Below are 14,162 nucleotides of genomic sequence, written 5' to 3' on the forward strand. Positions count from 1 at the left end.
AGATATGAATGTTGGCATGCTTGAAGTTATCCCAGAGGCTCCTTACACTATCCTCATTTTTTTGGATTCACTTTTCTTTTTGCTGTTCTGATTGAGTGTTTTTTGCTTCCTTATATTCCAAATTAATGGTTTGCTTCTTGGCTTTACCTACTCTACTATTGAATCTGTGTAAATTATTCTTTATTTCAGTTAATGCCTCCTTTATTTCTGACTGTGCATCCTTCATTTATGACTGGTCCTTTTTTATGCTCTCTTGAGGCCTTCACTAAGTTCACTGAGGTTCTCAGTAAGTTTATTGAGCATCCTTATAAGCAGTATTTTGATCTCAGCATCTTTTATATTGCTTATCTTCATTTTCCTTAGTTCTTTTCCTGGAGTTGTGTGCTGTTCTTTCATTTGGGACCTGTTTTTTTGTCTCCTCATTTTGGCTGCCTCCCTGTGTCTGTTTCTATGTATTACTTAACTAGAGGTATGGGGCTAGCTGAGAACAGATGCTGCTTGTTTGAAAGAATTTAGGAAAACCTGAAGCAGGATCCAAGACAGGCCAATCCTATGGTAAAGCAACTAACAACAGCTTGGGTGGGCCTGAAAGTTGGGTGGGGTGGGGCCTCAGGGAATCACCAGGGTGGGGCAACCAGAGTGAGCCAGGTTTCTGGAGTCCCAGATATGGCGTCTGTCTGCTGTCCCAGGGAAGGGCTCACAAAAGGAACAAAGGCCTCTGACAGAACCTTTATCCTAGAGAAAGCCCCCTCTCCAGCCCTTGCTCCAATGCCAAACAGCTCAGTTCTTCCCTGTATGTCTCTGGAGCCCCTCAAGCTGCCTCCCCTCCAAGCTTAGAGAGAGTGAGTCTGATAAGTCCATGCATGGGCCCTTTAAGAGGAGCTGCCAGGGGCTCCATCTGCCTAAGCCTCCCTGAGCCTCAGTTCCCGATGGTTTTTCCAGTCAGAATTTATGGGGACTTCCCTTCCTGGCACTGGAACCCTGAGAAGGTTGCCTGGTGTGGGACAAGGACCCCTCAGTCCTCAGAGAGGACCTTCTCAGCAGAGGTATCCTCCTGATTTTTATTTGCCACAAATGGGCGTGGGACCAGCCCATCTGCCTCTGCCCCTCCTACCAGTCTTGATGTGGCTGCTTCTTCAGTTCTGTAGTTGTAGGACTTCCATTCAGCTTGATTTCAGGTGGTTGTGAATGATGGCTGTTCTATAGTTTAGTTGTAACTTTAATGTGTTTGTGGGAGGACGTGATACCGCATTTACCTATGCTGCCATCTTGACCGGAAGCTCACAAATATATTTATTTAAATTTAGCAAAAACTCATTTAAGTTCAATATTACAAAAGAAAAAAGCTGTCTAAATTTTTAATTTGAGAGTATTTCTGACATATTTGGGATGGGGTATAATGTAGAATAATATGTGTGTTAAGAAAAATAAAGAGCAGTAGAATTTAACTTGAAAATAAGCAGTATAGGAGAATACCATCAAGATGGCTGATTAGGTAAACGTTCTACTTATCTACTCCCATAACCATATCAAAATTACAACTAAGTTATATAAAAACTGCAGTTGAGAACCACTTAGAGACTAGCTGAACTGAATGTCTATAGCTAAGAATATAAAGAAGCCATGTCAAGGCTGGTAGGAATGGTGAAGATGCAAAACATTTGGTCTCACATGCCTGTGTGGAAGTTAAGAATTGAGAGTGATATCTTGGCTGTGGAATTCCTTCCTGAAGAAGAAGGGGTTTCTGCCTCATACCAGGCTTCCCATCTCAGAGCATCAATGCCAAGAAGGCACATTGCCACACAAGTGACTCTGAAAATCAGCAGGGGGTTCACTCCAGGTGAGATAGAGTGCTATTATAGACTCAGGGGATTTTCAAAAGGGTCTGAGCACAGGCACCTTCACTCACAAAACTAGGTTTAAACTCTATCTAAAGCAAAGAAGCTTAAAAATGCAAGGGACATGTTCAGCCAGTGTGGTTCAGTGGTTGAGTGTAAACCCATGCACCAAGAGATCGCCGGATCAATTCCCAGTCAGGGCACATGGCCAGGTTGTGGGCCAAGTCCCCAGTTAGGTGCCTGCAGGAGGCAGCAACTTATGTTCTCTCTCATCGATGTTTCTATCTCTCTCTCCCTCTTCTCTCTCTAAAATCAATAAAGAAAAATAATTTTTAAAAAATGCAAGGGACATACAGAGAGGAACTGAATTGTCTGCCTTTACAGCAAGGGCTGGGAAAACAGCTCTCTCCAGAACAAAAGTGCACTATTTTTTTTCTTTGTTGATACCCCTCCCCACCCACATAGCCTGCAAGCACAGGCACACACCAAATCTGGAGTCTCCATTAAAATAGCTAAAATCATTCTCACCATACCTTGGCTCCATGTATTTACTTGCCAGGCCGAAGTTCTTTCAGTGGAGGTTCCACACATGTGGATGACCTGTGACCATGCTGTAGACTTTCCTAAAATCTCTTAAAAGTTAAAAAAATCACAAACCAAAAATGGCTAGCATTGGCATGCCCTGTATCTCTTGGTAAGTAGCCCCAAGCTTGACATTAGTGGAAGCCAGTCTTGGTTCACAGCATAACCACTCCTAGGGGCCTCCAAGCCGAGAGCAGGTAGCTACCAACCACAGATCTTTTTGTAGCTACTAGTAGGTGACCCCAGGCCAGACACAGGCAGGGTCTGAATTTGTCCTGCAACAGAGCCTCTCTTAAGAATCCCAAGAACCAACACACCTGATGGTGGGCTTATGACCACATTAAAGCACCACTCAATAGCTCTGCAAATGAGATACCCAAATGGTAGACTGAGCACACACAAGAGACTCATTAAAGCAAATCCCACTCCATAAGCTCCATCTGTTCATAATAGTGTGTTCAATATATCATGGCTAGTCCTCACAGAAAGTCACCCTGAGGGTCAGCCTAATACACTGACCTGCAACAGCAATCAAGGCCCAATTACAACAGGAGAGCACACACAGCCCACACGAGGGACACCACAGGACCACCTGGCTCAGGCCAATAAGGAGATTTCACTATTGGCCCCAAAAGACACCTAACACAAAAGGTCACTGCCAAACTAAGAGACATAGCAGATCTAATTAATACATAGAATAAATACAGGGAGGCAGCCAATATGAGAAAACAAAGAAACATGTCCCAAGAACCATACAAAACTTCAGAAAAAAAGTACATACTGTAGAAAGAAGTAATCTATCAGTGATTTCAAAACACTTGTTATAAGGATGCTTAATGAATTTAGAAGATTATCTCAGTGAAAATTTCAGCAAAGAGATAATAAACATAAAAAGGAGATAGAAACATAACAAAGAACCAGTCAGAAATTAAGAATACAACAAATGAATAATACATTGGATTAAATGAATTTAACATTAGATGAAACTGAAGATTTAATCAGTTATTTGGAAGACATGGTAGAGAAAAAAAACAAAAAACAGCAAACATTTAAAAAGTAAAATAAAAATGAGGGTAGTTAAGGGACCTCTGAGATAACATCAGTAGTAACAACATTTGCATCATAGTGGTACCAGAAGAAAAATAGAGGGAACAATGGATTGAAATCTATTTGAAGTAATATTGACTGAATAATTCTGTAACCTGGTAAAGGAAAGACATATAAGTCCAAAAAGTACAGAGAAATTAAAAACAAAATGAACCCAAAAAAGGCCCATACCAAGAAACATAATAATTAAAATGACAAAGATTAAAGACAATAGAGAAAAGCAGTTAGTTATGTAAAAGGAAGTTCCCATAAGACAGTCAGATTATTTCTCAACAGAATCTTTAAAGGCTAAAATGCTTGGCACATTTTTTTTTTTTTTTTCTCAGTTGGTTGTCCTTTTGTTTTGTTGATGATTTTCTTCATGGTACAAAAACATTTTAGGTTAATGGACTTTGAGTTATTTATTAAAATTGTTTTTTTGTTTCCCTTTCTTGAGAAGACATAAAAATTTTGAAGAGCAATATCACAGAGTTTACTGCCTATGCTTTTTATCCTGGAAGTTTTATGGTTTTGATTCTTATATTTAAGTCTTTAATCCATTTTAAGTAATTTTTTTTTTTATTTTTTATTTTGGTATATGCCCCTAGCGGGAACTGAACCCAGGACTCTCTGTGGTCTGCAGGCCGATGCTCCAACCACTGAGCCAAACTGGCCAGGGCCTTAATTTTTATTTTTTTATATGGTGTGATAAAGTGGTTTAGATTAATTATTTTTGCATGTGTTTTTTTGTTTGTTTGCCCAACACCATTTATTGAAGAGACTTTTTCCCCCTTACATATTTTGTCTTCTTTGTCCTAAATTAATTGGTCATTCAAGCATGGGTTTATTTCTGGGCTGTCTATTTTGTTCCACTGATGTATGTGTCTGTTATTGTTCCAGTACCATGCAGTTTTGATTACTATATTTTTGTAATATAGTGGTATTATGTAATGTTATACCTCCAGCATCGTACTTGCTCAATATTGCTTTGGCTATTTGTGTCTTTCTTGATTCCATATAAATTTTAGGGTTATTTGTTTTAGTTCTGGGAAAAGTGTCATTGATATTTAATATAAATTACATTGAGCCTGTAGATTGGTATGTTATGGACATTTTAATGATATTAATTCTCTACATTGGAAGGGCATACCTTTTCATTTATTTGTGTCTTCAATTTTTTTTAGTGTCATACAGTTTTCTGAATATAGGCCTTTTATCTCTTTGGTTAAATTTATTCCTAGGTATTTTATTATTTTTTATTAAATTTTAGAAGATTATGTTCTTAATTTGTCTTTCTGATACTTTGTTATTGGTGTATAAAAATGCAACTGATTTCTGACTATTTTTTATTCTCTTACTTTACTGAATTAACTTATTAGTTCTTGGAGCGTCTTTTTTTTTGTTTTGTTTTGTTTTTTTGTCATTGCTGGTTTTTGAGGGAATCTCTAGAGTTCTCTATTTCCTGTATTATGTCCTCTGTAAATAATGATGTTTTACGTCTTTTTGAATTCAGATGCCTTTTATTTCCTTTTCTTTTTTAATTGCTCTGGTCAGGAATTCCAACACTGTTAAATAACAGTGCTGAAAGTGGTCATCCTTGTACTTTTCCTGATCTTAAAGAAAAAAAATTCAGCTTTTCACCACTGAGTTTGAGGTTAGCTGTGTGTTTGTCATATATGGTCTTTATTATGTTAAGGTAAGTCCCTCTAGCCTTACTTTGCTGTGAGTTTTTATCAAGAATGGATGTTGAATTCTGTCAAACTATTTTTTTGCATCTATTAATATGATCATGTAAATTTTATCCTACATTTTGATTATGTGATGTAATATTTATTGATTTGAAGATACTGAACCAAACTTACATCCTAGAAAGAAATCTCATTTAATTATGGTATATTATGTTTTTTTTTTTTTAATTTATCTTTTTTGTTGAAGGTATTACAGATGTGCCCCCTTTTCACCCTCACTGACCCCCTTCACCCTATCCTCCCACCCTCCCAGGACTTTACTACACTATTATCTGTATTATGATTTGAATGCATCACTGAATTTGGTTTGATAATGTTTTGTTGTGGATTTTTGTATCTAGTTTCATGAAGGATATTGACTTACACTTTTTTGGTAGTGTATTTGTTTGGTTTTGATATCACCATAATATTTACTTCATAAAATAAGTTTAAGACCCTCCCCACTACTTCAATTTGTTTTACTAGTAGTTTGAGGAGGATAAATGTTAATTATTCTATAAATGTTTGGTAAAATTTACCTATGAAGCCATCTGGTCATAGGCTTTTGTTTGTTTGGGTTTTTTGATTACTGGTTTACTTTTGTTAGTAGTGATTGATCTGTTCAGATGTTCTGTTCCTTCCTGATTAAGTCTTAGAAGATAGTTTATTTCTAGGAATTTATCCATTTCTTTCAGGTTGTCTCTTTTGTCAACATATAATCATTTGAAATATTTTCTTATGATATTTTGTATTTTTGTGGTGTCAATTATTACTTCTCTTTCATTTCTGATTTTATTTATTTGGTTCTGCTCTCATTTTGGCTTGATGAGTTTTGTTACAGATTTGTTAACTTTAATTATCTTTTCAAGGAACCAGCTCTTACTTTCATTATCTTTTCTGTTGTTGTTGTTGTTTTTTTTTCTATTTCCTTTATTTCCACTCAAATGTTTATTATTTTCTCCCTCTACTCACATTGTGTGTTTTAAATTTTTTTTTCTAGTTTCTTAAGGTATACATTTAAATTGTTTAGTTGGTGCTCTTCTTGCTTCTTAAAGAAGCCATAAACTTTCTTCTTATAACTGCTTTTGTTGCATCCCATAAATTTTGTGTATTTTCATTTGTGTCAAGGTTTTTTATTTCCTATTTAATTTCCAATTGGATACGTTGGTTGTTTACAAATATGTTTAATCTCTACATATTGTGTTGTTTAGAATTTTCTTCCTGTAATTTTTAGTTTCATGCCATTGTGATCAGAGAAAATTCTTGATATAATTTTAGTCTTCTTAAAGTTAATGGGACTTGTTTTGTGCCATAATATGTGTTCAATCTTAGAAAGTGTTTTATGTGCACTTGAAAAGAATGCATATTCTGTTGCTTTTGGATGAAATGTCCTAATAAATTTATTAACTCAAACCAGTCTAATATGTAATTTAAAGCTGTTGTTTCTTTGTTGATTTTTGTTTGGATGATCTATCCGTTGATGCCAATGGGTCAGTAAAGTCTTCTACTATTATTGTACTAGTCCTATCTCTCCCTTTATGTCTGTCAGTATTTGCCTTATATATTTAGGAGCACATACATTGGCTACACAGATATTTATTTAAGTTATATACTCTTTTGGATTTATCATTTTATCATTATGAAGTACCCTTCTTTGGCTCTTGTTACAATCTTTGTTTTAAAGTCTATTTTGTTTGCGATAAGTATTGCTGTGCCAATTATTTTTGTTTTCATTTGCATGAAATGCCTTTTTCCATCCTCTTACTTTCAGTCTCAGAGAGTATTTTTATCTGAAGTGGATTTCTTTTAGGCAGCATATGTATAGCTTTGTCTTTTTATTCATTCAGCTAATCTATACCTTTTTATTGGATTATTTATTTCATTTACATTTTAAGTAATTATTTATAGGTATGTAGTTATTGGCATATTTTATTGTTTTTATAGTTCTCTGTTTCTTATTTTCTTGTTCTTTTTTTTTTTTTTTCTGTATGTTGATGACTATCTGTAGCATTATGTTTGGATTCCTTTCATTTCATTTCTTGCATCTATATACATTTTTGGTTTGTGGTTACAATGTGCTTCATATATACCAAGCAATGTTTATAGCAGTCTATTTTAAGTTGATGATTGATTAAGTTCAAACTGATTCTAAAATCATCACAATTTTTACTCATCCCCTCCACGTTTATGTTTTTGTAATTATTTTTTGTGTATGTGTTTTTGTGTGTGTGTATTCCCTAATTAATTATGGTAATTACATATGATCTTCTTTTTTTTTTTTTCTAGACTAAGAGGTTTTATTTATTTATTTTTTTCCAAATCTTTATTGTTGAATATAGAATGTATTACAGATGTTCCACATTTTTCCCCCATTGACCCTCTCCCCTCCTCCCGCCCCCCTCCCACCTTTTCCCACACTATTGTCTGTGTCCATTGGTTATACATATAAGTTCTTTGGTTTATTTCTTCCCACCCCTCACCCCCAACCCCTTTCCTTTGAGGTTTGTCAGTCTAGCAATGAATTTGTGCTTCTTAATCCCTTCACCTTTTTCACCCATCCCCCCAACCCCCCTCCCAGCTGGCAACCAACAAAATGTTCTCTGTATTTATGGGAATGTTTCTGTTCTACCTGTTCATTTTATTTGTAGATTCCATTGTTGATAGATATGTATTCATTGCCATTTTGTTTGATCATACATTTTATCTTTTTCTTCAAAAATACCCTTCATCATTTCATATAATAATGGTTTGGTAGTGATGAACTCCTTTAACTTTTTCTTGTCTGGGAAAGTTTTTATATGTCCATCGATTCTAAATGACAGCTTTGCAGGATAGAGTAATTTTGGTTGTAGTTTCTTGGTTTTTCATCACTCTGAATATTTCTTGCCACTCCCTTCTGGCCTGCAAAGTTTCTTTTGAGAAATCAGCTGACAGCCTAATGGGAACTCCCTTGTAGGTAACTCGCTGCCTTTCTCTTGCTGCTTTTAAGATTCTCTCTTTGTCTTGAAACTTTTGCATTTTGATGATGATGTGTCTTGGTGTGGGCCTCTTGGGGTTCATCTTGTTTGGGACTCTCTGTGCTTCCTGGACTTGTATGTCTGTTTCCTTCACCAAGTTAGGAAAGTTTTCTGCCATTATTGTTTCAAACAGGTTTTTGATTTCTTGTTCTCTCTCTTCTCCTTCTGGCACCCCCAAGATGCTGGCACGCTTGAAGTTGTCCCAGAGGCTACTTACACTATCCTCATTTTTTTGGATTCTTTTTTCTTTTTGCTGTTCTGATTGGGGATTTTTTGCTTCCTTGTATTCCAAATCGATGGTTTGCCCCTTGGATTTACATACTCTATTATTGAAGCTGTGTAAATTTTTCTTTATTTCAGTTAATGCCTCCTTCAATTCTAACTGTGGATCCATGATTTCTAACTGGTCCTTTTTTATGCTCTTGAGGCCCTCCCTAAGTTCACTGAGGTTCTCACTAAGTTCATTGAGCATCCTTATAAGCAGTATTTTGAACTCAGCATCTGTTAGGTTGCTTATCTCCATTTCGCTTAGTCCTTTTATTGGGGTTTTGTTCTGTTCTTTCATTTGGGACCTGTTTCTTTGTCTCCTCATTTTGACTGCCTCCCTGTGTTTGTTTCAGTGTATTACTTAATGAGAGGTATGGGGCTCGGTGAGACCAGATGCTGCTCGTTTGAAAGAATTTAGGAAAAACCTGAAGCAGGATCCAAGACCGGCCAATCCTATGGTTAAGCAAGTGGCAACAGCTTGGGTGGGCTTGAAAGTCGGGTGGGCTTGAAATTTGGGTGGGCTTGAAAGTAGGGTGGGGTGGGGCGGGGCCTCAGGGAGTCAGCAGGGCGGGGCAACCAGTGTGAGCCAGGTTTCTGGAATTCCAGATATGGAGACTGTCTGCCGCCCCTGGGAAAGGCTCACCAAAGGAACAAAGGCCTCTTACAGCACGTTTGTCCCAGAGAAAGCCCCCTCTCCAGCCCTCGCTCCAGTGCCAAACAGCTCAGTTCTTCCCTGTATGTCTCTGGTGCCCCTTGAGCTGCCTTCCCTCCAACCTTAGAGGGAGAGAGTCCGATAAGTCCGTGCGCGGGCCCTTTAGGGAGCTGCCTGGGACTCCAGCCGCTTCAGCTTCCCTGAGCCTCAGTTTCCGCTGGTTTTTCCAGCCAGAAGTTATGGGGATTTCTCTTCCTGGCACTGGATCCCTGAGCGCGGCACCTGAGGTGGGACGGGACCCCTGAGTCCTCAGGAAGGACCTTCCCAGCCGCGGCATCCTCCTGATTTTTATACACCACACTTGGGTGTGGGACTAGCCCTTCGCACCACCGTTGTGCGGCCCCCGCCGCCGCCCCTCGCGCAGCAGCCCCTCCTACCAGTCTGGATGTAGCTGCTTTTTTAATTCCGTAGTTATAGGACTTCCATTCAACTTGATTTCAGGCTGTTTTGAATGATGGTTGTTCTGTAGTTTAGTTATAACTTTGATGTGCTTGTGGGAGGACGCGATACCGCGTTTACCTATGCCGCCATCTTGACCAGAAGTCTGCATATGATCTTCTTACCTTTGTCTTTTTACTTTTATACTAGTTTTATAATTGGTTGATTTATTGATTTGACTAATTATATACCTTTGTAAATGAGATTTTTTAATGTTTTTTTTTATTAAAATATGTTCTTTTCTATTTAGAGATGACACTTTAACATTTATTTTATTTTTATTGATTTTCTTTTTTTGAGAGAGAGGAGAGGGAGAGATAGAAACATCAATGAGAGAGAACATCAATTGGCTGCCTTTTGCATGCTCCCCAATGGGGATTTGGCACTCAACCTGGACATGTGCCCTGACTGGGAATCGAACCAGGGACCTCTTTTTTTTTTTTATCCTCACCCGAGGATAATTTTCCATTTTTTGTACAGATAGAGTGGGAGGGAGAGAGAGGAAGGGAGAGAGAGAGAGAAACATCGACATGAAGGGGCACATTGAGTGGCTGCCACCCGCACGACCGACCAGGGCCGGGGACAAACTGCAACCGAGGTACGCGCCCTTGAACCAGGGACCTCTTGGTGCATGGGTCAATGCTCAATCACTGAGCCACACCAGGCAGGCTAACATTTCTTATAATATTGTTTTATTAGTGATAAAGTTCTTTAGCTTTTACTTTTCTGTAAACATTATCTCTCTCTTGATTCTAAATAATAGCCTTGCTGGGTAAACTAATTTAGATTGTAGGTTTTGCCTTTTATCACTTTGAATATTTTATGCCATTCACTTCTGACCTGTGTAGATTCATACAAAAAAAAAAAAAAATCAGCTGATTGTCTCTTTAGATCTCCCTTGTATGCAACTAAGTGCTTTGCTCTTGTTACCTTTTTTAAGGTTTAAAACATTTATTTATTCATTCATTTAAAAACAACTGCAATAAACCCACCACATGTTAACATGAATAACTATGAAATTATATTTTTCCAACCAAAAAAATTTTAGTGAAAAGAATGGCATTGCTTTACATTTGTTCAAATATCTTTAATGCCTAGCTTAAAGAAAATAACAATTCTGTATCTGCTTCTGCATTAAACTTCTTGTGATATCATGAGCTATAGCCTCTGAAAAACTCTGCTGTCTACCATGAGGATATGGAAATGAAGAAAGCAAATGTATTAATAGTATTTTGAGCATAACTTCTATCTCTTGATCTTGCTGAGAAGTCTCCAGGATCTCCCAAGGATCGCTAGATCACACTTAGAGAATCACTACTCAAAAAATAAATTGATCTTTCCTTGAAATGAAAGAAAAAAAGAGGGTGAAGGGATTGGGATGTTATAAGAAAAAGGGAAATACTAACACTGGGCATGCCAAATCTCTGAACATTCAGGATATAGAGAGTCAGGCTGGAACCTAGCTTCCCTGCATAACCAAATAATATTTTTTTTAAGGTTGAACAGAACTCCTCTGCAACTTTTTATACTCTTTACATTGGACCCAATGAAATTTAAAGCAGGGTCATCGCTACACCAGTGTTTTTCTCCACTAATCCTGTTTCTGCCTCTTGAGAACCAAATGACTCACAAGGATGAAGGAAGTTGGCTTAAAAAAAAGATACTATCAATTACCCCTACACCAATTCACTGTCAAATCAATACTGTCACCTTTATACTAACAAAGAATAATACACCCCCAAAATATATAAGCCTATGAAACCTTTCTTTTGTCTGTCTATCTATCGATCGATCGATCGATCTATCTATCTATTTAATTTTGTCTTTTTATTTTTGTTATAGATGTTTCTTTATTTTTTCCCAATTTACACCCTCCTCCCCATACCCCCGAGCTTGTCCCAAGCTTTGTTTTCCATGTCCATTGTTCATGCACACATGCATATAAGTTCTGTGGTTTATCTCTTCCTCCCCCCAACACCTCCTCTTCTGAGGTTTGTCAGTCTGTACCCTACTTTCATGTCTCTGGGTCGATCCTATTCCTCAGACTGTTATGTTCATTATATTCCACAAATAAGTGAGATCATGTAATATTTGTCTTTTTCTGCTTGGCTTGTTTCGCTTAGGATAATGCTTTCAGGTCCCTCAATGTCATCTCAAAGGATAAGAGATCTTTCATTCTTACAGCGGCATGGTACTCCATTGTGTATATGTACCACAGCTTTTTTATGCACTAGTCTACTGTTGAACACTTGGGCTGTTTTCAGATCTTAGCTATTGTAAATAGTGTTGCTATGAGCATGGAGGTACATATATTCTTTTGGATTGGTGTTTCGGGCTTCTTAGGGTATATTCCTAGAAGTGGGATCACTGGGTCAAATGACAATTCAATTTTTAATTTTTTGAGATAACACCATATTGTTTTCCATCATGGCTGCACCAGCCTGCATTCCCAACAGCAGTGTACTTGAGTCCCCTTTTCTTCACACACTTGCCAACACTTGTTTGATGATTTGTTGATGGCGGCCATTCTGACAGGTGTGAGGTGATACCTCATTGTTGTTTGAATTTGCATCTCTCTGATGATTAGTGATATTGAGCATTTTTTCATATGTCTCTTGGCCATTTGTATGTCCTATTTGGGGAGGTGTCTATTTACCTCCTCTGCCCATTTTTTAATTGGGTTCTTTGTCTTCCTTTTGTAGAGTTGTATGAGCACTCTATATATTTTGAAAATCAATCCCTTATCTGATGTATCATTGGCAATGATGTTCTCCCATACAGTGGGTTGCCTTTCCATTTTGGTAGTTGTTTCTTTTGCTGGTCAGAAGCTTTTTAGTTTGATGTAGTCCCATGTGTTCATTTTTTTCTTTGATTCTGCTGCCTTAGGTGATGTATCAGTAAATATTCTGCTGCATATAATGTCCAAAATTTTGTTGCCTATATTGTCTTTACATTTTTATGGATTCACGGGTCACATTTAAGTCTTTTGTTCATTTTAAGTTTATTGTTATGTATGGTGTAAGTTGATGGTCTAGTTTCTTGTTTTTGCATGTAGCTGTCCAATGTTCCAAACACCATTTATTAAAGAGGCTGTCTTTACTCCATTGTATGCTCTTGCCTCCTTTGTCAAATATTAATTGAGCATAATGTCTTAGGTCTATTATAGGTTCTTTGCTTTTTTTCACTGGTCTATATGCCTGTTCTTGTGCCAGTACCAGGCTGTTTTGACTAGAGCAGCTTTGTAGTATAACCTGACCCTGGTATTGTGGTCCACCTACTTTGTCCTTCCTTTTCAAGATTACTGTGGCTATTTGGGGTCTTTTTTGGTTCCATATAAACTTTTGAAGTATTTTTTCGAGTACTGGGAAAAAGTCATTTGTATTTTGATGGGGATTGCATTGAATCTATATATTGCTTTGGGTAATATGGACATTTTAATGATGTTAATTTATCCAATCCATGAACAAGGTATGTGCCTCTACCTTTTAATGTCTTCTGGTATTTCTTTTTTCAATATCCTATAGTTTTCTGCAAATAGGTCCTTTATTTCTTTGGTTAAGTTTATCTATAGGTGTCGTAATTTTTTTGCCACCATAATAAATTGGATTGCTTTTTCAGTTTCTTTTTATGTGAGTTCATCATTGGTGTATGAGAATGTAGTCAATTTCTTGATGTTAATTTTGTATCCTGCTACTTTGCCAAATTCATTTATTAAGTCTAATAGATTTTTGATGGAGTCTTTAGAGTTTTCTATGTATAATACCATGTCATTTGTGAATAATGACAGTTTCACTTCCTCCTTTCCAATTTGGATTCCTTTCATTTTTAATTCATGTCTTATTGCTGTGACTAAGACTTTCAGTGTGATGTTGAATAAGTGGTGAAAGTGGGCATCCCTGTCTTGCTCCTGCTTTTAAGGGAAATACTTTTCGTTTTTTCCCATTAAGTATGATGTTGGCTGTAGGTCTTTCATATATGGCCTTTATTATGTCGAGATATGATCCCTCTATTCCCACATTGCTGAGCATTTTTATCAGAAATGGATGCTGGATTTTGTCGAATGCTTTTTCATCATCTATTGATATGTTCATGTGGTTTTTATTCTTTACTTTATTTATGTGGTGCATAACATTTATTGGTTTGTGAATATTGTACCAGCCTTGCATTCCTAGGATGAATCGCACTTGGTCATGGTGAATACATTTTTTCATGTATTGCTGGATCCAATTTGCTAGTATTTTGTTCAGGATTTTGGTGTCTATGTTCATCAGGGATATTGGCCTATAGTTTCTTTCTTTGTAGTGCCTTTTATCTGGTTTTGGAATTAGAATTATGCTGGCCTCATAAAATGAGTTTGGGAGTCTTACATCTTATTGAATTTTTTGAAATAGTTTGAGGATAATAGGTGTTAGTTCTTCTTTGAATGTTCCGTAAAAGTTCCTGGTGAAGCCATCTGGGCCTGGGCTTTTGTTTGCTGGGAGAGTCTTGATTACAT

This window comes from Molossus molossus, unplaced genomic scaffold (assembly GCF_014108415.1).
Source record: "Molossus molossus isolate mMolMol1 unplaced genomic scaffold, mMolMol1.p scaffold_m16_p_7, whole genome shotgun sequence".
In the NCBI taxonomy this organism is placed as follows: domain Eukaryota; kingdom Metazoa; phylum Chordata; class Mammalia; order Chiroptera; family Molossidae; genus Molossus; species Molossus molossus.